Below are 26,937 nucleotides of genomic sequence, written 5' to 3'. Positions count from 1 at the left end.
ACGAGATCGACAAACAAATAACTACCAAGGTTTGCCCTTTGGAATTTTTGAAATTAAACTTACTATCTCATCACTTTTAGAACTGTGATTTTTGCTACACCTACCATAGTTTAGATGGTGGTGGAGTGAGAAGGTCAAATCAGACTGACATCTGAAAGGCCACGCTTTAAAATTCTGCCCTCTTTGTGTGAGTGTCTGAACTTGCAGATTTCTAAGGGAAAGTCCCCAAGAAAATAAGAGATTCACTCAAAATGTATCATTTAGCAGTACCTGAAATAATCAACCAAGCAATAATATTAACGCTGGCTTTCTAGTTCCACCAAATTGTCTTAAAAAACTCAGAACTCCAATTTGTCTTTTAAAGTTAGATGGAAACTTTCTTCACTGTGAAACGTGTTATTGTTACGAAGTCGGCAGTGGTGTATGTCAATTGATATTAATGATATTATTTCATGGTCAAATGAAGCCCATTTGAATTTAGAGTAACTGTTCGGGTTCTATGTGGTTTTTATTGTTTCATATTGTACTAGCTGTCACTCTAATCAGAAACATATTCAATATTCATTTTAAAAATGTACTGCTGTCTTCCCTTTGTCTATAGTTGCCCAAAGGATTTAGACAAATAACTGCAGTCACTGTCATTGAAAGTTATCCATGCACTTCAAGGCCTTGGTCCTACAGACACAAGCTGTCCCATTAAAATGAACGAGCCTTTTTACATGCAGGAAGTTTCTCAGGCAGAGAGGTGCTAGAAAGATCAAGCCCTAATACATCACATTCATTCAGAGGAGAGTGTATACCTACGTTGCCTAGCTTACCCAAAAGGAAAATGGTGTGCAATGCACCTATGTCTTCAGTGGGTTTTATTTTGGTTGGTTGTCATTAGAAGGGGTTTTTTTTGCAAGACAGAAGTGGAACGTACGACACTGACCATCTCAGTCTTATTTGGGTTGATGACATATAAGAAGAGCAATTGGCGGTACAACAAAGACACGCTGGATTTGTCCAGCTCTAGTAGGATATGATTGGCATTTAATCAGAAGAGAAACCATGGAAGATCGATAACACATGTTTGAACATCAGGTTTCACTCACAGCTCATAGCTGAATCAAATTGCTGTCAACTTGCATGATTGATGCATCATGTTGTCCAAAAAATGGGAGACCCTGGTATCTCTTTTGTTCCTGCCAAATTATCACCATTTTCACTGCGAAGGAGATGGTAAAACTCTATGCCGGCAATAACACAAGAATTTGAAAGAGCTTGTAGCTATAAAGAAAACCAACAGCCTCTTTTTAGCATTGTGGCAGGACTGAAAGATACTCGAGGAATCAGAAACAGTGGAGCCAGCATACAACGCTGCAGAAGCAGGTTTTCAAAGGATATTTTTACATTTGTTACTAGCTTAGTTTTAGTGCAGCAATGCCCATGAGCCCTGATCCAGTCATGGACCAGGATAACACAGAACAACAACAAAAAGCCTGCTTCCAAGTAGTTTGAAATTGCACCAGATAAGCCTCTTTCTGTGCAGAACAAGAGAACTGCGCAAAAGGGGAGCCTGTTTTCAATACTGAGAGCAAATTCTTAAGGAAAAGGAACTGGTGGCATGCCTGCAGGGGCTTTTTACAAAACTCGATAGTAAAAATTAACTGGCTTTTGAGTAGTCGGTGCTATCCCCCAAAAGAACCTTCACTTTTCTTTATGCCAATAACCAAGTTTTGCAATTTGAGGCTGAACCTTGCAAAATATCACAGCTCGTCTCCAGGATAATGTCTGAGCTTCACAAAGCTGGAGAAGACAACTAAACCATTCTCAATCCAAATCAGCTCTTGACACCTCTGAGATGGAAAGGCACGTATCAGGAGATTATTTGACGCTGGATTATACAGGAATGCTTCAGGCTAGAATTATTTTAGGCTCATTTTCTAGTACAGAAAGGTCCCTGATGCTCCTGAAGCAAGGGGGCAAAAAAGAGAATACTCGCATGTTGTAAACACCCTTGGCTGACGTGTACAAAAGTACATATAGGTACTTTCACAGGCTATAAAATAAGAGTTCAAATTGACCAAGAAATAGATAAAACCTGTAATCTTCAGGATGCTATCTGCAGTAAAGATTATGTATTGCAGATCACAAACTGTGTTAAAAGAAGTATCTTCTTTGCTATGGCAAAGGAATGGTTGCACCTTCCACGTTTCCAGGCTCACATGTGGGCATGATAAAATCTTAACAACATGCCATTAAATATGCCTTTACAACATCCCTTCCGCCTCAGCTAGATATATCTGTGAATCCTTCCTTTGCGCTGGAGATTAAATAAACTCCCTGGATAGCTGAGAAGAATTTAAGTATGACCTGATAGTTTCTCAGCTTTACAATAATATTGTCTGTCGGTTTGTGCTGTATCCAAGATACTGTTCTCTGATCCATGCTCAGAAAACAGATATTGATGGTTTTAGCTGATTAGCATCTGTATACCATTTGGCATTTCAGTCTCAAAACGTATTTTACAAAATGTTGCAGCAGGTGGTTTCTAGACTGTGCACAGTGATGCTCAATGCAAATATTTCCCTGCATCACATAGCTAATGCCTTGAAACTTCTTTCTCTCTTAAAAAATCAGTAGTGCTGTTGAGTTTGGCCAGTGGAGTCCAACGTTTTGACTGAGACATGAGTCCAACCTTTTGACTTGCACCCCATATGAAGGTAGGGGAAGTTTTTCTCACCAGTCCCGTCCTCTATAAAACAGGACATCATCTACCAGCTGGTCAAAATGCAGGTACTCCTACACCCCAAATGCATCCAGTAAATTTGGGAAAGGCATTTAGACAGGTGACAACACAGGGAAAGAACTCACTATTACATGCTGTAAAGTATACAGTCACTCCTTAAACGTGACCCCACTCGCACCTGTCACACGAATGGAATACCCAAATTTTAGTCAAGCAGCAGATGCATGTCACGTTATGTATTGGGTTTGAGTGTCAAGATTTTGTTAGTTTGGGGGCTACAGGGGTGGCTTCTATAAGAAGCTGGCAGAAGCTTCCCCATGTCAGATAGAGCCAATGCCATCCGGCTCCAAGATGGACCCACCGCTGGGGCAAGGCCAAGCCCATCAGTGATGGTGACAGAGTCTCTGTGATAATATATTTAAGAAGGGTAAAAAATGTTATGGGGTAACAGCAACCACAGCTGGAGAGAAGAGTGAGAATATGTGAAAGAAACAACTCTGCAGACACCAAGGTCAGTGAAGAAGGAACGGGAGGAGGTGCTCCAGGCACCGGAGCAGAGATTCCCCTGCAGCACATGGTGAAGACCATGGTGAGTCAGGTTGTCCCCCTGCAGCCCATGGAGGCTAATGGTGGAGCAGATATCCACCTGCAGCTCATGGAGGACCCTACGCTGGAACAGGTGGATGTCCAAAGAAGGCAGTGACCTTGTGGAGAGCTCACACTGGAGCAGGCTCTTGGCAGGACCTGCGGACCCATGGAGAGAGGAGCACATGCTTGAGCAGGTTTGCTGGCAGGACTTGTGACTCTGTGGGGGACCCACACTGGAGCAGTCTGTTGCTGAAGGACTGCATCCCATGCCATGGAAGGGATCCACGGAGGACCCCACAGGAGGACCCCGCACTGGAGCAGGGGAAGAGCATGAGGAGTCCTCCCCTGAGGAGGAAGGAGCAGCAGAGACAACACATGATGAACTGACCACAACCCTCATTCCCAGTCCCTCTGCGCCACTGCGAGGGGAGGAGGTAGAGAAATTGGGAGTGAAGTTGAGACAGGGAAGAAGGTAGGGGTGGAGAGAAGGTGTTTTAAGATTTGGTTTTATTTGTCATTACCCTACTCTGATTTGATTGGCAATAAATTAAATTAATTTCCCCAAGTTGAGTCTGTTTTGCCCATGATGCTAATTGGTGAGTGATCTCCCTGTCCTTATCTCGACCCACAAACCTTTTGTTATATTTTCTCTCCCCTGTCCAACTCAGGAGGGGAGTGATGGAGCAGCTTTGCTGGGCACCTGGCATCCAACCAGGGTCAACCCACCACAGAAGGGAGAGGCTGTGAGGGTACCTCAGGAAAAGGGTAGAGGAGAGTAGGATACAAGTTTACTCCCGTGGCCTGCAGTCTGCTCCCTGCCCTCACGTGCCTTTAAGAAAATGTTTGCTCACCCATTGTCTATTTAATAAAACAGTGCTTCAGACCTTTCATTCATTTAAGCTTTCCATCAAACTTCCCTGAAATTCTTTTAAACAAATTGCATTTTGGCAGTAAGTGAAAAGAGCAGGTAACTGTGATGCATCTCACAGGATCCATCACTCATGTTCATAGCTTATGTGGAGTGAGGGTGGATGCAAAGCTGGGGAAACCAAGCAGCTTCTGAGAAAAGATCACACTTTACTTGACTTTAACATCCATCACCTTTCTTATTATAAACAGGTGGCCCAATCCCCCAAATAAGGAAGTGCAACAGTTTTCAGAATTAGGAGTAGGATCTCTGTGCAAAAAGTAAAATTCACTCTTCCCGTGATAAGCTGTGGAGCAGAAAACTAGTGAGACCATCCTCAGAGACTTTCCCTCCTCATCTGGTCCATGGAAAATGGACAGAAATTTCAGATAATAGTGCTCAGTCAACAGCAGCGGTTCAACTCCCTCCAGCCCCCTGGATATAATAGAGCTGAAGCTGCGAGTCACCCACTGGTGTCTGTCTCCAGACTGGCTTCTGTGGGACCTGAGCAGCGTCAGGCCAAGGATGGATGGCACTGTCACCAGCTGCCTGGGTCCTGCACTGACCGCAGGGCAGCTGGGGAGAGATCTGAGCACCCCTGAGCCCCCATACCCTGCCCCCGCCTCGGCTCCAGACCTCCAGAGAGACCCAGGGAGAGCGGAGACAGCTGTGACATTTTGGCTCTTGCTTGTTTTGAGTTTATGACCGAGATGTCCTGTTCCAGCTTCAGGTCACAGAGCACAAGCCTGCCATGCCATGCAGATGGCATCTGTGTGGAAAGCAGTGAAAAGAGGATAAATTAGCCAGAAAGCGTGTGGTGGCGTAACAAGGATGATGAAGTACAGTCATGGTTGCATAAGAATAGTGTATGTTCTAGTAGGTATAACAATGAATTAAGGCTGCTGTGAAAATACATAAATTCTCCTTTTTCTTTTTCTTTTTTCTTTTTTTTTTTTTCATTAACTTCTGCTGGCTTGGGAGCCATTCCTGTACACAATTCCAAATTCCATAAAGTGATTTATGTACGACTAGAAATGATTTTAGATATTCAGGCCCATGTTGCAACAAACTTCAAGCTGATGGCTGAACTATAACTTTGGAATCCAATTTAAATTGGCCATTTTAGCACAAAGCTACACACATTTTTTTTATTGCAAATTGATAGAGGAGACATTCTCTGTTGTAAAACAAATTGTATTTTGTTTATCTAGCATTTAAATGTCCAGTGATAAAGCAATAACAAAAAAAGAAGAGCTGAAGTAATGAATAAGACAAATTCCAACTCAGTTTGACATTTTCCTCCAGCATGATGATTTTCAACCTTTTTTTCTCCATTTTCAGACACCTCCTAGCCTTCCATTGCAAACTGCTCCCTTTGAATTCATCTTTCTTAGATATGGCTGATTAAAACTGGAGACAGTATTGCAGATGAGGTCTCAGTAGTACCTTGCAAAATGGCATGAACTCTCCCTCATCTCTACTGAAAATACCCTGTCAGAGGCATTTTTGGATTGCCATTGCCTTTTCACAGCACTGGTGGCTCTCAGTTGTCCCATGGCCAATACACCCAGATCCTTCTCAGCGTCAGTCATCCCTAGCTAATGAGCTCCCAGTATAAAGCAAAAAAGTGATAATAGTCCCCAAGCCCAAGCCCATTTACACTCTGTACGATAAAATTTAATTCCACTTCTATTACTTTTTCCCCTGAGGTCATCCAGTCCTCCCCCCCTGACAGCCTGGTGCTCTTTACACTGGTGCCTCCTTATGGTGTCATCAGCAAATTTCATTTGTGCCCTTTACACTGTGTCATTTTCATGCCAACACCACTAAAACAAATATTAAGTAAAAACAGTCATGTTCTCTGTCACATTGCTCTGAAAACACCCGTGAAACTGAAGTGAGCCCACTCTTTTAACAAGGGCACAGATGTACAGCTAGAAAAGTGTTTAGCCAAGTACAGACATCCCTATAAGCGCCCCCCCCCTGCCCTATGCCATTACAGATCCATCTGCCTTACGGACGTCACCATAGAGCTCCTTTGGAGGCACACTCCAAGAGGGGTACACACCATACAGCCCACTGTATGGCCATGCCAGGCAGGAGCCAAAGCATTGAGGAGAACATCTGTAGGACACGGCTGTGTGCCGCTGGGATGAGCACGTGCCTCCCTGCTGCACCAGGGCTGCCGAGTCCCCCCCAGCCCGGGGGCCATGACGTACCCCTGCATGCAGCAGCCACCAAGGCAACATCACCACTGCTGGGGCTCCAGGGCAGCATCAGCCCCACCAGGCTGCTAAGAGCCGGGCCAACCCACAGCAGCCACAGGGCATACGGGAGCAATAAGAGAAAGAAATAGAGGCAGGGCATAGGCCCTTCAGGTGGTGAATACAACAGACGCCTCAAAATTTCATTTTGATAATCTTCAACTCGTCTTGCTGCTGGCTTTAAATGCTCGTGTGCAGGTGTCACATCTTTGTCCTCCAGTTCTCTCCCTGGTCATGTAATACACACACTTTTATTTGAAGGAAGCCCAAGTAAGTGAAACTCTATGGCCTCGACTTTTATTCTCAGCACCCCATGCAGGTTTTCTGAAAAGAACTGTTATAAAGATTTTTCAAAGAAATTGGGGTCACCTGCAGCAGTGAACTGAACATAATTGGGAAGTACTGTAGATATCCTCTGTTTGGAAATGCATTGCGTGTGGATGATGGCTAGTTCGGTTTTGTATGAGTTTCTGACTTCGCATGCTATTTCTAAAAGCTGTAAATGGAGCAGGTCCTTCCCCCCCCTCCTTCCACCCTCTCCTCCTACTCACTGACTTTTCATCTTAAATTAAATTGGGTACAAATACTGTAACAAATAATTTTCTCTCTACACTATAAGAAGATAGGCATAGACAGAAGTTCAGACACATACCGCACATAGCATCTTTACGAGATAAAGATCAGCAGTGTGGCTTTCTGTCACAGGGTTTGCCTTTAAAAATTGTAATCATCAGCTTAGCATGTTTATCATCCTCTAAGAGGGATACTCTTACCACTGCCTATGAAGAGAGATGGCTGTGATAAAAGATCACCTTTATGTTTATCAGAACCTTTTAATTGCCCACAGCATGCGTCCCTTTAGGATCTAAACTGCGTCTCTTACAAGCATTTGTATTGAGAAAGAAAGGTGTTGCTGTGATTTGAAAAGCTGTTCTCAGAGCTGCATGTTAAAATGGATGCATCTCCATCAGCCCAAATTTAAAAGGGGAACAGAGAGATTGCTGGCTTCCCCAGCTTCCTTTACCTGCACAGGAGAGAGGAGCTAGAAAGCAACTAGCCCTTCCCTGCTGCCTGTTGCTGTTTTCTGCTTTTTGCGCTACTGAGGTGAGTAGAGCAGCCCCGGCTGCTTCCTTTGCTTTGCTTGAATCAGGAGACTGATAACAGCAAAAGCAGACTCCCCTCCTGTCTCCCCCAGCCGTTTGTGACTGCCGGCCCCAGAACGGCTTGCAGAAGCTGACAATTACAACTTGCTGATTCAGCCCAAGCTCAGGCTTTTTTAACTTGCTCCAGATATTGACTGCTTTATAGAGTCAGATGCCAGCTGGAAACGGGATGCCCCAGACCCCACAAGTAAATGTTCTCCTTGTGCTGTTTCATACAGCAAAAAGCACAGCACAGTAGATCCCCCTGTGAAGTGCAGAGAGCAGCTCAGGGCATCTTTAGAGTAACTTGTTCAACACACAGGCTGAGACGATTGGGTGTTATTGCTGTAAATCAGACCTTCCAAACAGCTGTCATTTTTTTTCTAGCTCTTCCCTGAATTCTTGCTGCTTTAACTTCCTTCTGTCACAGATCTCAGGACCATTTCCCCACTTGGCCCAAGCAGTCAAGCAAAATATGCAGGGTCTTACTGACTGTTTCATCCAGGAGGAGAACTTGATGAGGATACCAGATAACTTGGTGGTAATTGTGCTTCTTATCAAGAACAGACAAAGTCTCCCTTTTTACCATTTCACGAGGAAATGAAAAACATGCACTCATTCCACTGCTGTCAGAATCAAGTCTTCGTTCTGAAAGGGCCTCCCAGGGCCTTTCCTTGGGCTGGACTTACCTTACGTACTTGGGTTGTGCTGGAACAATCGTCACTGTCTGCCTACAGCATGTGTTTGCTTGTCACCTACACACTGCAACCCAATATGGGATTGAAATGAAAGTCCATTCTTCTGACCAATGGGGTTCCAACTGCACGAATCTTTGGATCGAACAGGGAGAAGGACTATTTTCTGGGGTTTGGAGATGACGTTAATTCAGCTGTCTGCTTTCAGGAGCTCTAGAACTTCTTGGAGCCAACCTGAAGGACTATTTTTCCCAACAGTTTGACCCAATCTGCAACAACGTCCTAGGCACATCCACCCAAAGCTGCATGGCAAGGGAATAGTAATCCCTATCTCTGTAACATGACTCTTTTCCATACGGCAGCCAGCCTGCAAGACACGTTCGTAGCAGTTTTGCTGTCTACTCTGCTGCTTCTAAAGTGTAGACTGATTCTAGGTAACAAGGAGATAATTCTGGATATAACTCACTTATTTGCTATTTTCCTGAGGAATAACTGAACAATTCAACACAAAGGCTGTTGCCGAAATCCCAGGCCAATCGTTGCAAAAGTGTTCTTAGGGAAAAGCTATCGCTTTGCTTCTTCTCACACTTACTATGTATATACTCACCGTCTATTTGCCCTTCAATGGTCCGCATCTGTTACCATATCAGCCCAGCAAAATACAGGTGGTTCTACAGCAGATGGTGGCATATCTCTGCAAGCTCAATCTAACAGAAGTAATATTAAGGGCACCTTCTTCAGGAAAAGCAGATTTTTGCTCCGGCAGAAGAATATGAAAATGTCCAGATACCAAATGTTATGAATCCAGCAATAACGTAGCTCCCCTGATAATGACAGTGGTTTGAATATTTTTTATTTGAATAGATCTGCCTGCATTACCAATATCTACAGTGTTGCTTGGTAACTATTTTCTGATACCGGGAGAATGAAAAACAATTTTTCAAAACTAAATTCCAATTCTGATATTAAGTCTTGCATTTTAGTGGTTTCAGTCTGTCCTCTGTATTGCTGTCCTGCTACAGCAATATTCTTGGTAACATTTGTCTATGGCATGCACATTTTTTCACTTTCTCTCCTTTCCTAGAAGATGCCAAGTGAGTTTGTAAGTAAATATTTTACACTGCTTCCTTGGAAATATGTTGATGCTGTAAGAAGAGTCGGTGAAACCATAAAGTTTGAATGCAGGTGATCTCTGACACCAGTTGTATAATTCAGAATGAGTTTAATGACGTAAGTAGAAAGTAATTCTAAATTATCAGTGGACAGAAATAAAATTACCACATAAAGTAGAAAAGCAAATTATATTAAAGTGTTGCATGAAACAGAGGTGCATACATTTAAATATTAGTCACACTTCTATGTATATATTTTGCTGGTGGTGCAATGCCAGCATTTGCTTATTTTCCAGAAGCTGCGTTGTGTGGTCATGAAGATAAAGGAATAGAATAATAATAATAGTAATAACAATAATAACAAATGTAACACTGTTGATAGGATCATAATTCAGTAACGAATAAAATACCACAGTGCTCTACTAAATTACTTGTTAAAATTTAATTCAGTCAATAAAAAGGATAATTAAAAAGAGGAAGGAAGAAAAACCCACTGTGCTGTAGTTTTAAAAGTGTATCTGTTTATTTCCTCACATGTTGCAAATTTCTCTTACAAAGCCATTTCTTTCCAATTCTATGGGGATTAACAAATTCACTTCTGCCTTTTACGCTAACATCGACAGTGCTACAGAAGGTGGTAGGATTCTTGTAAATGCCATGGTTTTGGTGATTTGTGGATATTTCCATGACTAAAGAAATGTAGCAGTTGTGTGAGACAGTCCCTAAAATCTCTATTTGCTCTCTGACAATGCCAGATTGTGTAGGAAGCTGCCAAGGGATCTGTGTTCAAAAGTGAAATTCCCACCTCCCTAAATATATGTGCAGTGACTTTCTGAGACATGACTGCTTTTCATAACAAGTATCCACTGTTTGTTCATTTGCTCTATAAATGTTTTCTTTTCAGTGAAGGCATGAAAGTGGCAGTTCAGAACTGTAAGAGTAGAAGAAGATCAGAAGAAAACATATAATATTTATTTAACATCTATCTGTAGTAGCAAAATTTTTGCTTATAAGAGGGTAAGTGATTACATCTCTTCTATGCCATAACTTTTACAAAAGAAGATAGAGCCTTTATAACACCCTTTCCCTGGCTTTGAAAGAACAGCAAAGCCTGCATAGTAGATGATGGAGAAGTCCACAGCCACTGAATGCACCTCCTAAAAAGTCCTTCTCAAATCATGGCCAAACAGACAACTTAAAGCCTGGGAATTTCAACAGTGGCAAGCTTGTAAAATGTAGAAATGAACATCATCTGTAGCAAAATCAGCTGTCTAAAACTTGCTATAGTTTGCCAGGTGAAAACTGTCTTCTTGTGTTTTAAAAAAAGAAATGGAAGGTTTGTTTCGTAGCACTGGCTTTGGTACAGCCTCCAGGGCCCCTAGGTTCTGCCTTCCTAGGGAGGCTGTGAAGCCTCCAACACTGAAAGTCCTTAAAAAAAACGGGTTAGGTGGAGCTCTCTGGAGTCACATAGGCAGCTGTAGCTAAGGGAATGGCCCGGAGGTCAGTCACCTCAGGAGGTCTCACTCCCATCATTAGATTTCTAATATTATTAAGAGGATTCAGTAATAATTGTACTAACAGACTTGTCCTTTTTCTGCAAACACTGGAAGTGCTTAAGTCAAGACCAGATATCTTTCAGAAGGAATGCTGTGCTTCAAGTATGCTGCAATCCAAAAAGCGACAAGTGGATACATTTTTGCTCGGTGCCACAGAGCAAATGTCAAGCCCAATGGTTGCAATGATCCCCAACAATTCTAAATTTATGGAATATGTCACAGCATTTGTTTCTTCATTGTTTAGCTACAGATGTACTTAATATTGCCCAAAACCAGCCATAATGGAGGGGCAAGTTCTTCTCTACACCCTCTTCTCACACAGAAATCTGGCATCTGTGATTTTTCAAATTCCTGTGGTGGTGGTTTATTCAATTTATTCAATTACTGAGACAATAAGGGCAGGATGTGGTCTTTGTGGTATTAACATCACCAAATACTAAAAAATTATGAACTTTATGCCAAGAAACAATGGTTGAGAAATTGTTGGTTCTCTTTATTTGGGGGGCGGGGGGGGTGTTGAACTTCTAGGGATCACATCAACTTTTTTGTCAAAACCATCAAGTTCTCCTAAGATTGTATGACTCAGTCTGATGGAGCTTTTCAAATAACAGTACCCTAAAGTGGGCAATGCTGCTGACAAATTAAAAAATAGTTTCTCATCTTGCTGAGGGGAAAAAGGGCATGTTGTTGGGTGTTTTGGTATTTCATAGGTGTGATACACTAAGAACTGAAAACTCCTCCCAAGCTCTGGGAATTTAACATCTCAAGGCATCAAGCCCATGCAGAACCAGAAATTACTGTTGCTGTTACTTGGGAGATCTTTTACAATTAGACATTTTCCTCATGTTTTGATGCTTTTGATCACTAATATTGCACCATTTATTTCTCTCCTTTTATTACTGTCAAGGCTAAAATAATATGTGGGCGAGAAATGCACTCAGAAAAGACAGATTATAGTTTCATTCCCACGCCCACACTGCAAAATACAGCATACAATAAATCTGCAAGTGAATCTGGATTCGTGACTTAAGTGGGCCATTAATATTTAACATATGCAGTACCTACTCTTCTGCAGGTTTGTCCATATCCTATTCTAATGTCCTGTAAACAGGTTCCAGATAATTTCTGACATCTCTGGAGCAGGAAACTGCTATGTATACAAAACTCAAACTGTGCTGAAGATGAGAAATGATGGCAGAAATAAGTGTTAGAGCCCTTTGATCCCCCCTTCCTCTCTGCAGCAGTAAATATATTCAGAAAGGCAGTGCTGTAGATTTATAAATGTTAGCACTTTGAGTCAAACTAATTTATTCTATAAACTTCTCTGACATTATGAAAACTTTACAAAGAGATCATTGCATGTGAAGTATTAAAATACTATAATTTTAACTTAAAAACCCCACTCACCAGACATTTAAGTGCCTTTCCGTATATCTTCTGTGTTTAGAAGTGTTTTAAGAATAAATGGAAACACCATAAAGATGATAAAATAAATTATGCCTCTTGAAGTTTAGGAATAACACCAACATAAAATAAAATGACACGAATCCATTTTTCATAGATCAAGATTCAAGCCGTAGGCCCAAGCAGCTAGGAAGAAGTAGTGTAGAAGGAGCTTGTTCTGAATGAATTGATGATGACGAGGGAGCTGGTGATGCCACTGGAAAATGTCTAACATGGTTGCAGAGGGGTTGAGTATAGATATCTTACGGGGCTGGCCTTGCCTCTCAGGTGGTGACAGTGGACCAGTTGTCCTGGTGGAAAACTGGTTTTTTTGGTTTCACTTCAGGACTCAACCAGTTGCAAAGCTGAGAGTGTCTGAGTGGGGGCTGTGGATGTCTTATTGTGAGCACTGGACTGGACTATTTTCGAGACAGATGGCTTGAAGCTGCAAGTTACAGCACTTTGCTACATTGGTCCAGTCTAGAAGGCAACACCACTGCCTGCAGAGGCAGATCAGACTGTACAAACTGCAGCTGCATTTTCAGACTTTTTCCTCTGCTTGTACTCCATGCTGAGAGCTGGAACAAAGGCAAAATCCCAAAAGGAGACAAAGCCTGGAGACTGGACAAGTTTTTCATCATATCTGAGCAGATGTCTGTCAAGAAAGATGATAAATAATGGATGGAGTATTTTTTCTCCTGATGTGAAGCTCTCTCTTACCAGCAATTATAGATACCACTTTCATAACATCTATTACAGGCTGGGAAAACCTTGATGCCTTGTTTAATTCAGAATGATGCTACGTATTTCTTTGGCTGCAACAGACACATAAGACATTTGTTTCACTCTCCATGGTGGTTTTCCATAGATTTTCAAATCCTGTCCCACCTTTTGCTTCATGTCCAAGCGTGTTCTTTAGCGGCTGTCTGTGACTCTGAGGTAAAGCTCATACATGACATCTACCTTTTTCTGCCATTTGGCTGGGGAAACCAGCCTCTCCTGGGTACTGGCCAGATGATGGTTCTCACCACTTTTCAATCCTAAAGGAAGCAATCAAGTGCAGTCCTAAACAGCAACGTGTATCTGCTTTGTACAGCTTATGAATGTGGCTACCCAAATTTCAGCACCCAAGTTAGACTGCCGAGAGCTAGCTCAGATATTTTTCTTCACAGCACCATCTAGTGCTACTTATGTAAGCCACCTTTTTCTGCCTTTTCTCACATAAACACATATATGTTTTAAAACAAACACAAAATAAACCTGAGTCATTTAAAAAAAAAAAAAAAAGGTACTGGAATAAGTACTGGTTTTTCCCTGGGGAGATAATGTGAGAAAAAAATCACAGCAATAGATGTGCAGTGATTTCTTGCACTCTAGAAACAATGTTAATGGAGATGTTACAAAAACGTGAACAAAGCAGGATAAAATAGAAAGTTCGTCATTTAAAATTATGTGTTTTGTCTGGACTAAGAAAGTGCTTGTGGTTAGGTGTGGGTTTCCTAAACTGGACTCCCTTGCCCTTAATATGCCTTGCCGCCTTACTCTAACCTCAGACAAAGCCTTTTGTTTGACACTGTTAAAACATGTTTAACTTCACTGAATAATGAATGCTGCAGGTAAAGTGTGTCTTTACCAACAGCTCAACAATCGCCATCAATTATAGCGTGAGTTCTTACAGTAAACATTCCCTAAGGCTCCATGATAATCATTGCCACAACAGCCAAAAAGACCCCTATAATCTCTCCCCCAAAATTCAGTTTGTTCTTTGCTGTGGTAAAAGGGAAAAAAAAAAAGGCAGCAAAGGGACAAAGAGGAAAGGGAAAAATGGAAAATGCAAAATGGAAAATGGAAAAGGGAAAGGGGAAAAATAGGAAAAATGGGAAAAAGGAGGAAAAGGGGAAAAATGGGAAAAAGGAGGAAAAGAGGAAAAAGGGGAAGAAGGGGAAGGGGAAGGGAAAAAAGGGGGAAAGGGAAAGAGAAAGGGAAAGGGAAAGACAACCAAGCAAGCAAAACGCTTGTTCAATTTTATTTTTTAAAGTCCTGATTACAGATAAATAATTGAACTTTCCCAATCATCCTGAAAATTGCCGACATACGGAGGCGGAAGCTATGACAGCAACCAGAGGTTTTTCCAGGGATTTTTCACATGTTCATTTTGCACTGTTGTAATAAATTCTCACAGAGTCTTCTGGAGATCACAGTGGGATCCAACTGCCATCTAGACAATGCAGAGACAGAGAGCTGTCGAGAACACTATATATTGATAGGATTTAGATGTACAAATATTCCCCCTCCGCAAAATCATGTCTAGTCTAGTCACATATTCATTGGTTGTAACTTTGTAATTTGACCTTGACAGCTTGTAAATTTTCAGGACACTATTCTTAAAAGCAATTCTGGCAGGTTATGCTTTCAATGGTTGGACTTTATAGGGAAAGGTACAAGTTTTAAATAGCTTTTCTGTAAAAATCCCAGACAGTATGCCAAAGGCAAACTAATGACGACTGGTGAAGCCACAAATGGAATTGGGTAATATATTGATACGAGCAGTAAACAGTAGTCGATTTTAACAGCAACTAGTATAGAATAACACGTCTAATTTAATTTATGAACCTAATTAAAACGTTGGAGAGACTTGACACAGAAAAACTAGTTGTTATATTATTTCCGTATTTTTATTTGCTGCCCATCAGAAAATGGGAAGGACACTATAGCGCTTGATGTTAATTTGTTCATCTGCTTATGCTGTTGGCATTTCTCGCCTGCTTGTGGCATTTTTGCAAGTAATTCTAGCTGTTCCTAATCCTGATTCAAAGAAACAATTGATTTTCTTGTTATGATTTATTATCATTGATCAGTCTGCGAATAACACATTTTTTGCTTTTGGCACATTGTACAGCCACAGCTAAGGTTACCAACCTTTTTATACTTCTCTCTGCAGGGAAGAAGTAACTATGGCTCCAGAAGTGCAAATGCTCTTTCTTTGTGAGCAGCTCTGCCCATAGGAGTAAATCCCAGTGAAGTCACTGGGATAATTCATGTGCACAAGACTGTGCCGCCCAGGACTGTGACGCTTATGTGTAGCTCGGCTGGAAAGCTTCTTACTAATCTTTTCTTTATATCATACATTTTTAAAGAATTCCAAACTGTTAATACTCATAATTGTGAAAGCTGGGGGTCTGAGCCTGCCTGAATTGTAGTTCTAGTATAGCCCTGAGAGACAGCAAGGCTTCTTTACAGTGAACAAACAAAAAAATCCAGCTTTGGTTTTTCGGTATTTGAATGTTTACCTTATGAAGAATATTGAAATGAAAGAAAGAAGCTTGCTGCTAAGTTTTTTCTGCAAAATAAAATAAGCATTACTAACTTCTATTTCTGTCTCATTTTCAGGTCTTATAGGCCTGTCTTGTTTCACTTGTACTTTCACTAAATAAAAATGATCATTATATTGCTGTAAAACATAGCTAAAAGGGGAAGATTTCACTCTGGCAACTGCTGAAGACAAAATGTACCATAAAACATATATATGCTCTAGAAGATACCATTTACTAACTAATAAGAAAAATATTTCGGACCTTCACAAGGAGAATTATATTTATGGTTTTTTATATTCCCTTGTGCTGGTGAAGAGCATAGTTTTCACTTTACTTTTGGTATCAAACTTCCACAAGAACTCTCCATACTGTACAAAAGCAGACTTCCCCCAGTCACTGAGGGTGGAAGGGAGGAGGTGTTTGTCCTTCTGTGTCCCCCCAAACAGTGCATTAGTCGTGTTTTCTATGCTTCAAGAGTGGCCCCTTCTTCCACGTGATTTGTTGGAATCACAGGTGTAAGTCAAGATCATAGAATAATAGAACCATAGAATCATAGAATTGCCTAGGTTGGAAGGGACCTTTCAGATCATATAGTCTAACCATCAATGTAACTCTAAAAAAAAAGGTCACTAAACCACATCTCTATGTACTATGTCTACCTGTCTTTTTAAGACCTCCAGGGACGGTGATTCAACCACTTCCCAGAGCAGCCTGTTACAATGCTTAATAACCCTTTCAGTGTAAAAATTTTTCCTAATATCCAGTCTGAACCTGCCCTGGTCAACTTGAGGCCATTTCTTCTTGTCCTATTGCCTGTTATTTGGGAGAAGAGACCAACCCCCACCTCGCTACAGCCTCCTCTCAGGTAGTTGGAGAGAGCAATAAGGTCTCCCCCTCAGCCTCCCTTTCTCCAGCCTAAACCACCCCAGCTGCCTCAGTTGCTCCTCATAAGACTTGTGCTCCAGACCCCTCACCAGCTTCATTGCCCTTCTCTGACCCGCTCCAGCACCTCAATGTCTTCCTTGTACTGAGGGGCCCAAAACTGGACACAGTACTTGAGGTGCGGCCTCACCAGTGCCGAGTACAGGGGGACGATCACATCCCTGGTCCTACTCACCACACGGTTCCTGATACAGGCCAGGATGCTGCTGGCCTTCTTGGCCACCTGGGCACACTGCTGGCACATTTTCATCTGAAAGTCGATTAACACCCGCAAGTCCTTTTTTGCAGCAGCACTGCAACACAATCTTGGCACTGCAACACAATGTCAGCACTGCATCATCTACCCCGGTGCACTTTTGGTGTGGAACATTTTTCTTAGTGAGGGTCTTTTTGCATGTGGCTGGATATCAGCAAAACAAAGCATAGCAATGCTTTGCAAAGCAATGCCACTGTGTTTCTGAGCTTTAGCACAGTTGTTCTTAATAAGACAATTTCAGCAAAAGGTAGGCTTGCTGGAATCAGAAATGGATGACCAACATCTTGGTGACTGTCTAGCTTCAATGATAGCAGGATCTGGCACAGCAACAGGAATTCTCCTGAAAGGGATGATTTTCAGGATTAGAGATTCCTGACAAAAAAAAAATAAAAAAAAATTGGAGGAATTATTTTATAGCTCACCTTTTTTTGTTTCCTGAACTGTGGTCAACAAGAAAAGAAAGATGTCAGTTATTCCCATTCTAAAAACAGGAGCTTGTGACATTGAGAGTCTTTTACCTTCACGAATTCGCACTCTGTGACTGAGTGTCCAACTGATGTTTCAAGTACACTGTCTGAGACAACAGTTAAAACCACAGGTATTGCAGGCTTAGTAGCAGTGAAAAAAAAAAATCTATTTTTTTTTATTTTTACTCTGAATCATCAATAGCTAAATAGCTGAAAGTAGAAATTCTTTATGTACGTGCAGAGAAAGAATAGATTTGGAGTGGAAACTTTTTTGGCAAGTACGAGTTTAACAGTATTTGAAGTAGATGAGATATTGATCCCTAAAATAAATAAATAAATACAAATGCCCAAACCATTTAAACTTCAAGTATCTGCAAAGTTAACAACCTCACATTCAGAAAACTGATAAGAAAAAAAAACCCCTTTCTATAAAACTGCCATGAAACAGGACTTCTCTCATTCTTCCTTTCTGAGGACAACAGCATGTCTGTATTTCCATGTGGCAGGAGGAAAAGTGCTCAGGAAGGGTTCCTGGGCTTTGTGATTCAGGCTACTCCAATTTGATAAACAAAGATGTTTCAAAAAATACAGTCAGTGTCCAGACTGGCTATTAAAATAGCAGCAACAGCAAAAAATTCCAACACTCCAACAAATCTCATTCAAGTTTGGAGCTCCATCTTTTTCCCTGTGCTGTTCCTGGGAACTGATTACTGCTAATTTGGTAGCATACACTTGACCAGAGCCACAAACAGATGTCTGCAGACTAATAGCAGGTCTGAACAGTGCTGCACACTCCCAGTTCTCAAGGTGTAAATCAGCTCCAGCCCGCAAGTCACATAAACATGGCTCCAAGCCCTAAGCCAGCGTACCTTGCCTCACAGCAGCACTTTGCATCTTATATGAAGTTCCACGTTCTCAGGTTGTGAGACTCAAAAGAAGCTGTTAGTATCCAGCTGCCCTGGCTTGTGGCAGAAGCATTTTTATTAGCTTTTTTTTTATTGTACCTGAGTAAATGCTACTGTTCATGCAGAGGCCTGCTTGTGTTCAATAGCTCTGCTTGCAGCTGAGCAGTGATTTGAAATCAGGAGTAGCACTGATTTGAAATCAGGAGTAGCACTGATTTGAAACCCGTGAGCCGACAGTCCCATAGGTCATAGCTCTCCCTCAGCTCTGCAAGGCAGAGTATCGCTTCCTGCCTCCCCCGGAGAGCTCAGCAAACTCCAAGCACATCTGTGGAAATGTCTCCAGACGTGTACCAGTTTCCAGACCAGTGTTGAGGGCTGGGGTAAAAAAAAGAAAGAACGAGAAAGAAGTAATCTGAGTAATCTGAGAGGGAGATATTGGGTAGCTGAGACAAAAGGGTAAATTAATTCTCCCAAGTTTATTTCACTAAAAGGCTGCAGGAGTATTTGAGCTACAGCTACAGCAACAGCAAGCACAGGATGGGATCTCCGCCCTTGATGCATCGGCTCCCGCAAAGCCCTCTGCTGCCCGGCACCACCAGTGCAATAGCACAACATGTTCAACCGAGCTTTCTGGGGGCGGGGTGGGGGGCTCCTGCTGCAGCCCGGGGTCTCAGATAATTTTCAGTGGTGTCAGGCAAAGCACCCTTTTAACTCCTGAGTCACGTACGCTGTCTGCCCAGCTCACCTCAGGCTGGGTCAGAAGTTTGGGTCCTGGTTGCTTGTTTTCTTATTTGTGAATATCAGGAGATTCATGTATTTTTCAAGCTTGCCTCTAAAATGGTCACAAATTTCCTCTTCAAAAAAATTAAAAAAGCCTGAGAAAACGTTATCTTTACAAGTGGGTTGAATATAAGAAGATAAAATTTTAAGAGCTGGCTGCACTGAAATATGATTTTGGTACATATTTTGACTAAAATACAGTATGTCACTAATCTATCTCCCAACAAGGAAGCAGCTTACTTTGGGGTCATAAATCCTTCTTCTGTCTTGATAGTGAAAATGTTTGTGGAAAGAAAAATTTGACTTACAATCAAGATCCACTGAATCAGGATTTATTCTTTTTTTGTTATTTTTTTTAACTTTGATCCTGTGTTACAAAAGTAAATTTGGTATTAATGGGATTAGTTTACCTGTAACACATAACTTTTATAGAGATTAGGCTAACCAGTTCATTTACCTAGTGAAGCTGAACATGATATACAATGAAAAAGAAAGCAGTCTTGTGTCTTAAAAATGTCATTTCTTCTGAAACAGAAGCTTAGCCCCAGCCTACACACAAGTACAAGATGTCACAAAAAGACAAGCAGTTATTGTGAAGTGGTATATCTGCAAGCAAATACAGTGGAATTTTTATGGAAAGACAAGAGTAAACCAAATAAAATCCCTTTTAAAGATAAAATGTCACTGCATTCCAGCTGGGAAGGGGGGTAGGGGAGCTGGGGGGAAGAGAGTTAATATCTCAACAACACCTAAATCCTTCCTTGCAGCCTACAGTCCACTCCTCCACCTCTTATGGGTATATGGTATTGATTTCCCAGTCTTAATAGACCATTATGGATGAAGCACTGCTGCACCCTGACATGCTCATCGGTAGGAATGTGCAGTGGCTTGTGAACAGTTATTTGAAATTTTGCTACCAGATGGCTGCAGCTTTGCAAACCACCTGCCACAAGACTGAGCCTTTCTGGCTCTGGTTTGAGCAGGAGCAGCAACTGCTGCAACTCCAGCTTCCCCCTCTGACTGCACCAAGAGAGCATGAGATTGCAGATAAAGATGGGAGGGCGGAGGACACAGAGCAGCATCTCCAGTAGGGATGTATCTTGGAATATCTGCAGTCTGTGCAGCTAACATCCTACTGGACTGGGAGGGGGAACATCAGCTAGAGGGTGCAGATGAAGTTACAGTGTCACAATCCTCAAAAAGACAGATATGCCAAAGCAGCATATCTCCAAAATCTAATTTATTAATGAAAAAAACACTCTCAAGTACAAAAATTAGTATAAAATCACTGATCTTACTGCACTTTATTCTCTATGTTTAGTCTATTCTTTACTGACCATACCTGTCTAATCTAGATTTTATTTATCTTATCTGTAGAATAGACACAATATGTGAAATGATTTATCTCAACATTCTGAACACATATAACACATATTTCTCTGTAATAATCCAGGAGTAATCAAATCATATTACTGTGTACCACTTCCCCCTTAAATCCCATGTTAGTGACTTTGGGATTTATCTTATCAATGGAATAGCAGTGTTTTGTCGTATCCAGAGACTTATTTAAATTGTGTATGATAAATATGTAAAACATTGAATTTACATTTAAAAACTTGGGTAAAATAAAATTAATAAGTGGGAGCTTAAAAGGTGCTCCAGAGCCCTGTGAGGGTTCTGTGGCCAAGGTGAAAAATCCAGAGTTTGCAATTACACGCTTAGTGATCAGTAAAGGTAAGCAAGTGGTAAGGCGCCTAATGAATCATGCCCTTAGGATAGAAAAGCTTTCTTTTGACAGTTTTTTCCCTCAGCCTCAAAAATTGAAGTCTTTGTATCTCAATTTCTGAAATGTGGTCTTCCCAGAAACACGTTTTTCCAAAAAGAGAATTAAGCCAAGCAAGCATTTCAGGTACTCTTCTTCAACAATCTCATCTCAAAAACTGCAATTTTTCAGTCATCAATTCACTGTAAAGCCTGGAATGTCAACTCCAGATTTATTGTAGCCAATAAGCCTCAAGGATAAGTTCATATTGAATTGTGAAAAATTAATGGAAATGAAAAAGGAAAAATATCCACCCAAAACACATCAGAAGCCCCTCTTCAGCATATGAGTGCTACGATGTTACAGATTGTGATTCACAGGGAATGGGCTGGTAAAGAGTATATGCATGTAGATTAAAATGTAGTTTATATGAAAGCACAATAGGTGATCCAAATTGTGCGGCAAGTAGCTTTTTTTTTTTATTATTTTTTTTTACAGGAGAAATAGAGGGATCTGAAAAAGGGAAATCTGACACATTTAGATTTGCTAAAGTTTCAGTTTTCTTGAAGTGTTGGATTCTAGCTCCCTGGCCTGTTACCAACATATTGCTACAATGTATAATATTTTAATTACGGGGTCACTTTACCAGCACTGCAACACTGACTGACTTCTGAAGGTTTTTGCCTTTGAGATGTTGGTATGCAGCATCGTATCCACTAGATGTCACTCAACAGTCATAATAATTTCCAGCATTGACACAAACAGAAAAAAAAAAACACATTAGAAGGGCAACAAATTCTATGTTCATTTTTTTTTTTCTTCAGAGTTAGAATTACATTCTTTCAAAAATTCAGATTGTCACTGTTCAAACTTAAGATGTGATGACTAAAACGTTGTCATCATCACTTCAAAAATTATAACTTTAAGTTTGTATGCTGATCCCACTTAGAAACCCTGGATGCCATCTGGAAGTTACGTATTTCTTTAACAAGTCTGGTTCTTTAAAAGGAAAACAAAAAGGAAAAAAAAAAAAAAGAGCATTTGAAGGGTGATGGACCTGATGCTAATGGCCAATGGTGCCTCTGGACCGTGAACACACTGTTCAACATTTTGATCTGCATGATGCCTAATGACATTGATCTTCAGTGGTTTTCTAGCTTATATGCTCATGCCCTCTGGGCTTTTGCCATTAAGAGATGTTTTGAATCCCCCCCCCCACACACACACACACCCCCCAAAAATATCCATTTACCAGGATGGATGGAGTCTCTGTTATGCTGCTTGCAATGGTCTGTTTCTACCTGGACATTCTTTACCTCGCACTTCCAGGCATTTGTTCTGATATGGCTTTCAGGTACTGTAATCACATCACGATGCAGTTAGCTTTCACTGGGAAACTAAACAAAGACATTTTTCTCTAGCTTTCAAATGATTTTGTTGGCTTTTTCCATATTCCCTCTGGCTTCTAAACAGCCTTTTCAAAATATGGGTACTAAAACTGTTCCCAGTATTGTAGCACTAGAAACATTGCATATGGAGAGAAAACAGCTTCACGCACTTCTTTGTTACTATTTTATATAATTTTCTTTCAGAAAGAGGCCTATAACATATTTATGATATATTTAGTTCTTAAATTATTTCAGGGATACTTTGGTGTCCTGCTTTCACTAGATTTGTGTTTTCCCTGATGTGACTAGCATCCCTCATGAATTCATATGTTCAGTATCTATTGACAGCTCACTTATTTCCCCAAATCCCAAAGGAATCCGCTATCTCTGAGGAAACTATAAACCTTTATCATGTCTTACCCTAACGACAAACAACAGTGACATTTTCAAATACGTACTGCAAAGACACGCAAAAAATTCGGTTCAGCACCATGTTCAACCCTAGTGCTTAGAACCAGGAATGCTAAAAACATTTATTTACTATTCTGTGCAAATTACTACTTACATGCAAATTAAACTTGCTATATAATTTGCATAAAGAGCCTTCATGAAAGGAGGAGCTCACTGTCTCTCCGGAACAGGCTGAAGGGTACGTAATAAAACAAGCCCTTTCAGCTTGTGAAGAAAGCCTCCTTCCACATTGGATAAGACAGTCCCAGGCCAACAACCTGTTCCCTGGGAAGCTACAGGTGCTGTTGCAGTAGCTAGAGACACAAGTCATACCTAGAGGCCACAGCCAGGTGGGCTCCACTGTGTCAGAACTCTTCAAGCATACAATGAATGACACTTTTGGCCCAATTCACCTCACCTTCGTAGAATCATAGAATGGTTTGGGTTGGAAGGAACCTTAAAGATCGTTGAGTTCCAGCCCCCCTGCCATGGACACAGACATCTCCCACTAGACCAGGTTGCTCAAAGTCCCATCCAGCCTGGCCCTGAACACTTCCAGGGATGGGGCATCCACAACTTCTCCAGGGAACCTCTTCTAGTATTTCACTACTCTCACAGTAAAGAATTTCTTCCTAGTATCTAATCTAAATTGCCTCTGTTCAGTTTAAAATCATTACCTCTCATCCTATGACTACAGTCCCTGATAAAGAGTCCCTCCCCATCTTTCCTGTAGGCCCCCTTTAAGTAATCTTCTAGCAAAAGGCACTGGCTTACTCACAAATATTAAAGCTGAGTTGACCTTGGTTTGTCACAAAACTTGCAGTGGTTAAAAGGCCCACAGTCTCCCTTTTATTTCTTTCCCACAGGCTTAAAAGAAGACATTTGAATCTCTTCTCAAATGCATTTAGAATCCTTGACGGATCTAGACCTATACCATGAGATGGAGTCTAAAAATTATTAAATGCTCTTCATGATTTTAACGGGTCCCAAAACTACCTGTCCCTCTTCAAGCTCCTGCCAAAGACCAAATAGAGCTATATTTTTTATTTTCATGCTATTTGTAATGACAATCTTGCCGAGGGAATGTGGGCCATGTTTCTGTAGCAAACATACAAGCTTATTTTCTACCATTTGTCTAGTGCTATGTTGGAGAAACTTTTTTATGAGACCTGCATCTGACCTCTGCTTTGTTATGTTTGGCTATAGAAATAGGCCAAGACAGTCAAAGGTGTTTGTGTGATCTTGGTTTTGGACAACATTAAATACTTGCATTGATCTGTGGTTCCAAGAGCAAAGACTTTAGCCTCCTTAATCACATGGAAAACATAGAATAGTAATTTTCATAACTGATTATTACAAGGGCAGGAAAAAAAGAAAAGAAGGGAAAGCACACAGAAGTTACAGAATTAAAGAAAATTTTAATTTTTTTATCAGCCTCTGTTAATTTCTTTCTCTTTTGCCACCAGAGTTTTAACACACAAAGGATGTTGTTTGGCAAATCTATCACAGGGTGCTAACAAGGGAAATAACAGGCCTTTTGATGGCAAAGAAAAACAGATGCTGAAGTGAGCTGGAATTGTTGCTACCGCTGTTTCTGTTGTAGCTTGATCCTCTTTCCTCAAAGACAAAGCTAGCTTGCAAAAGGCAGAAAATAAAAATGCAGCTTGTTTTTCCGAGGCTGTCTCTCACTTGCTATCAGAGAATGGCAAGTTCCCAGCACAAGGTCTTACCTGTTGCGCTTAGATCTGACAAACCTCTACAAGTTAGGCTATTTAAAACTTTGCTTGAGCAGCCTTCGTGATCACAAGCTCTCTGACATGCTACAAAACAATAGTAGCTACCAAAGCCCGACTCTCGAACAAAAGCAAAAGGAGAGGGAGAGAAAGAGATACACAATAGACTGGAAAACAGGGGAAAAAATAGGGCAAAGTGAGAGCAGGACCTCAGGTCCCATAGTCTGGCACTAACTAGGATTTTGTTGAAGCCAATAGAGATGGTGATGATACGTGGGTCCCTTTCAGCTGTCCAGTGCAATAGGGACATGTTTCAAGAGGAGGATGTTGTCCTCAGTGGTGCTGTATTTCTGATGTAAGAGCTCACTGTCCTCCGGCACTCTCCAGAAGCACCATTGCTTTCCAGACATGAAGAAGGGATGGTGGACAGAATAGCTTAAGCTGTCATGATACTGGTTACTATTTAAGTGAATGCCCAGCACACCAGTACTACTCCGTTAATTTTTATCCACATGCCAGTTATTTACCCACCTTGATATCACCACATTTGGTTAGCCCATTTTGACTGGACTAATTCACATTCACTTCCGTTGACTTTCAGCCCATAGGCTGAACTGAAGCATATTTCGCTTTAGAAGGCTCAGAGCAGTAATCATCTTAATCCGAACTGCAGGACTGCACTTGCTATCAGATGAAGCTATTTACTGCTGCAGAATTTGGAAGAAAATAGGTGGGAGCTGCACTGCTCCAAGGCTTTGTTTTTAAATGAATCATATTTTAAGTAAGCTAGAGACTCCAAGCAAAACAGAGGTTGTACAAACAAGTACAGAAATGGTTTCTACTCCACTGAGGTGATATGGTACAGAAATAGGCACACAGGAGAAACAATTCAAGTTGTCCAAGGTCAACGAGCCATTTGATAGATTCCTGACTTCCATTTCAATGCTTTATCCATCCCATACTGATAGGAAATCAGTATTGAGGGCAATCTTACTGCTCGTTGAAATAATAGAGATTTTCTTTTCTAGTAGTTAATTCAAGGCAGAATCTATTTTTTGAACAGCAGTAGATGTGCCATCTGGCTTACCCGGATGATGTATTTGGTCATATACATACACTGTCCTAAGAAAGATATAGTACACAACTCCACATGTATATTGGTTTTGCATGGCAAGGTTTTGGTAGCATGAATGGCTACAGGGGGGGCTTCTGTGAAAAGCAGATAGAAGTTTCTCCCATGTCCGATAGAGATAATGCCAGCCAGCTCCAAAACGGACACTGGCCAGTCAGCCACAGTGGTAGTGCCTCTGTGATAAAAATTTAAGACGGGGGATTAAAGAAAAAAACTGTGCAACTGCAGTCAGAGAGATGATTGAGAATATGTGAAAGAAACAACTCTGCAGATGCCAAGGTCAGTGAAGAAGGAGGGGGAGGAGGTGCTCCATTTGCCTGAGCAGAGATTCCCCTGCAGCACGTGGTGAAGACCATGATGAGGCAGGCTGTCCCCCTGCAAGCCATGGAGGTTAATGGTGGAGCACATATCCACCTGCAGCATGTGGAGAGCCCCATGCTGGAGCAGGTGAACGAGGCTGTGACCCCATGAGATGCCCATGCTGGAGCAGGCTCCTGGAAGGACTTGTGACCCCATGGGAGACCCACACTGAAGCAGTCTGTTCCTGAAGAACTGCATCCTGTGGAAAGGACTCACACTGGAGCAGTTCATGAAGAACTGCAGCCTGTGGGAAGGACCCATATTGGAGAAGTTTGTACAGGACTGCCTCCTGTGGGAGGGAGCCCGCACTAGAGCAGGGGAAGAGTGTGAGGAGTCCTTCCCTGAGGAGAAAGGAGCAGCAGAGAAAACCTGTGCTGAACTGACCACAATCCCCATTCCCTGAGGAAGGGGGTAGAGAATTCATGAGTGAAGTTAAGCTCAGGAAGAAGGGAGGGGTGGGGGGAAGGTGTTTTAAGATTTGGGTTTATTTTCTCATTACTCTACTCTGATTTGATTGGCAATAAATTAAGTTAATTTCCCCAAGTTGAGCTGGATTTGCCTGTGATGGTAATTGGTGAGTGATCTCTCCCTGTCCTTATCTTGGCCCGTAAGCCTTTTGTCATATTTCCTCTCCCCTGTCCAGTTGAGGAGGGGAGTGACAGAGTGGCTTTCGTGGGCACATGGCATCAAGCCAGGGTCAACCCACCGCAGCATGGCAGCGGAGTTACTGCACCTATACGAAAAGTAGTCATATGACAAGGAAAGAGTAAAAAACAATGTCTTGACTGTAGTATAATTCCTTTGTCACGTCAGTGCAAGGATGGGAATAACGGTCGATGATGTGAAAGTCAGCATGTAAAAATAATTATCGAATGAGTCCAAGTCTGAGATGAAGGAAATAACTGAGTGAAAACTCTTTCCAGTGAAGCGGCTGTTAATTGCGCTCATCAGTCTAGTGAATGTAGAGGAAAATGAAATTAACTCCTGACTGACTGCTCTTTGCAGAACTT

This window comes from Larus michahellis, chromosome 1 (assembly GCF_964199755.1).
Source record: "Larus michahellis chromosome 1, bLarMic1.1, whole genome shotgun sequence".
Classification (NCBI taxonomy): Eukaryota; Metazoa; Chordata; class Aves; order Charadriiformes; family Laridae; genus Larus; species Larus michahellis.
The sequence above is the reverse complement of the archived record's forward strand: the minus strand, read 5'-3'. Positions refer to the sequence as shown.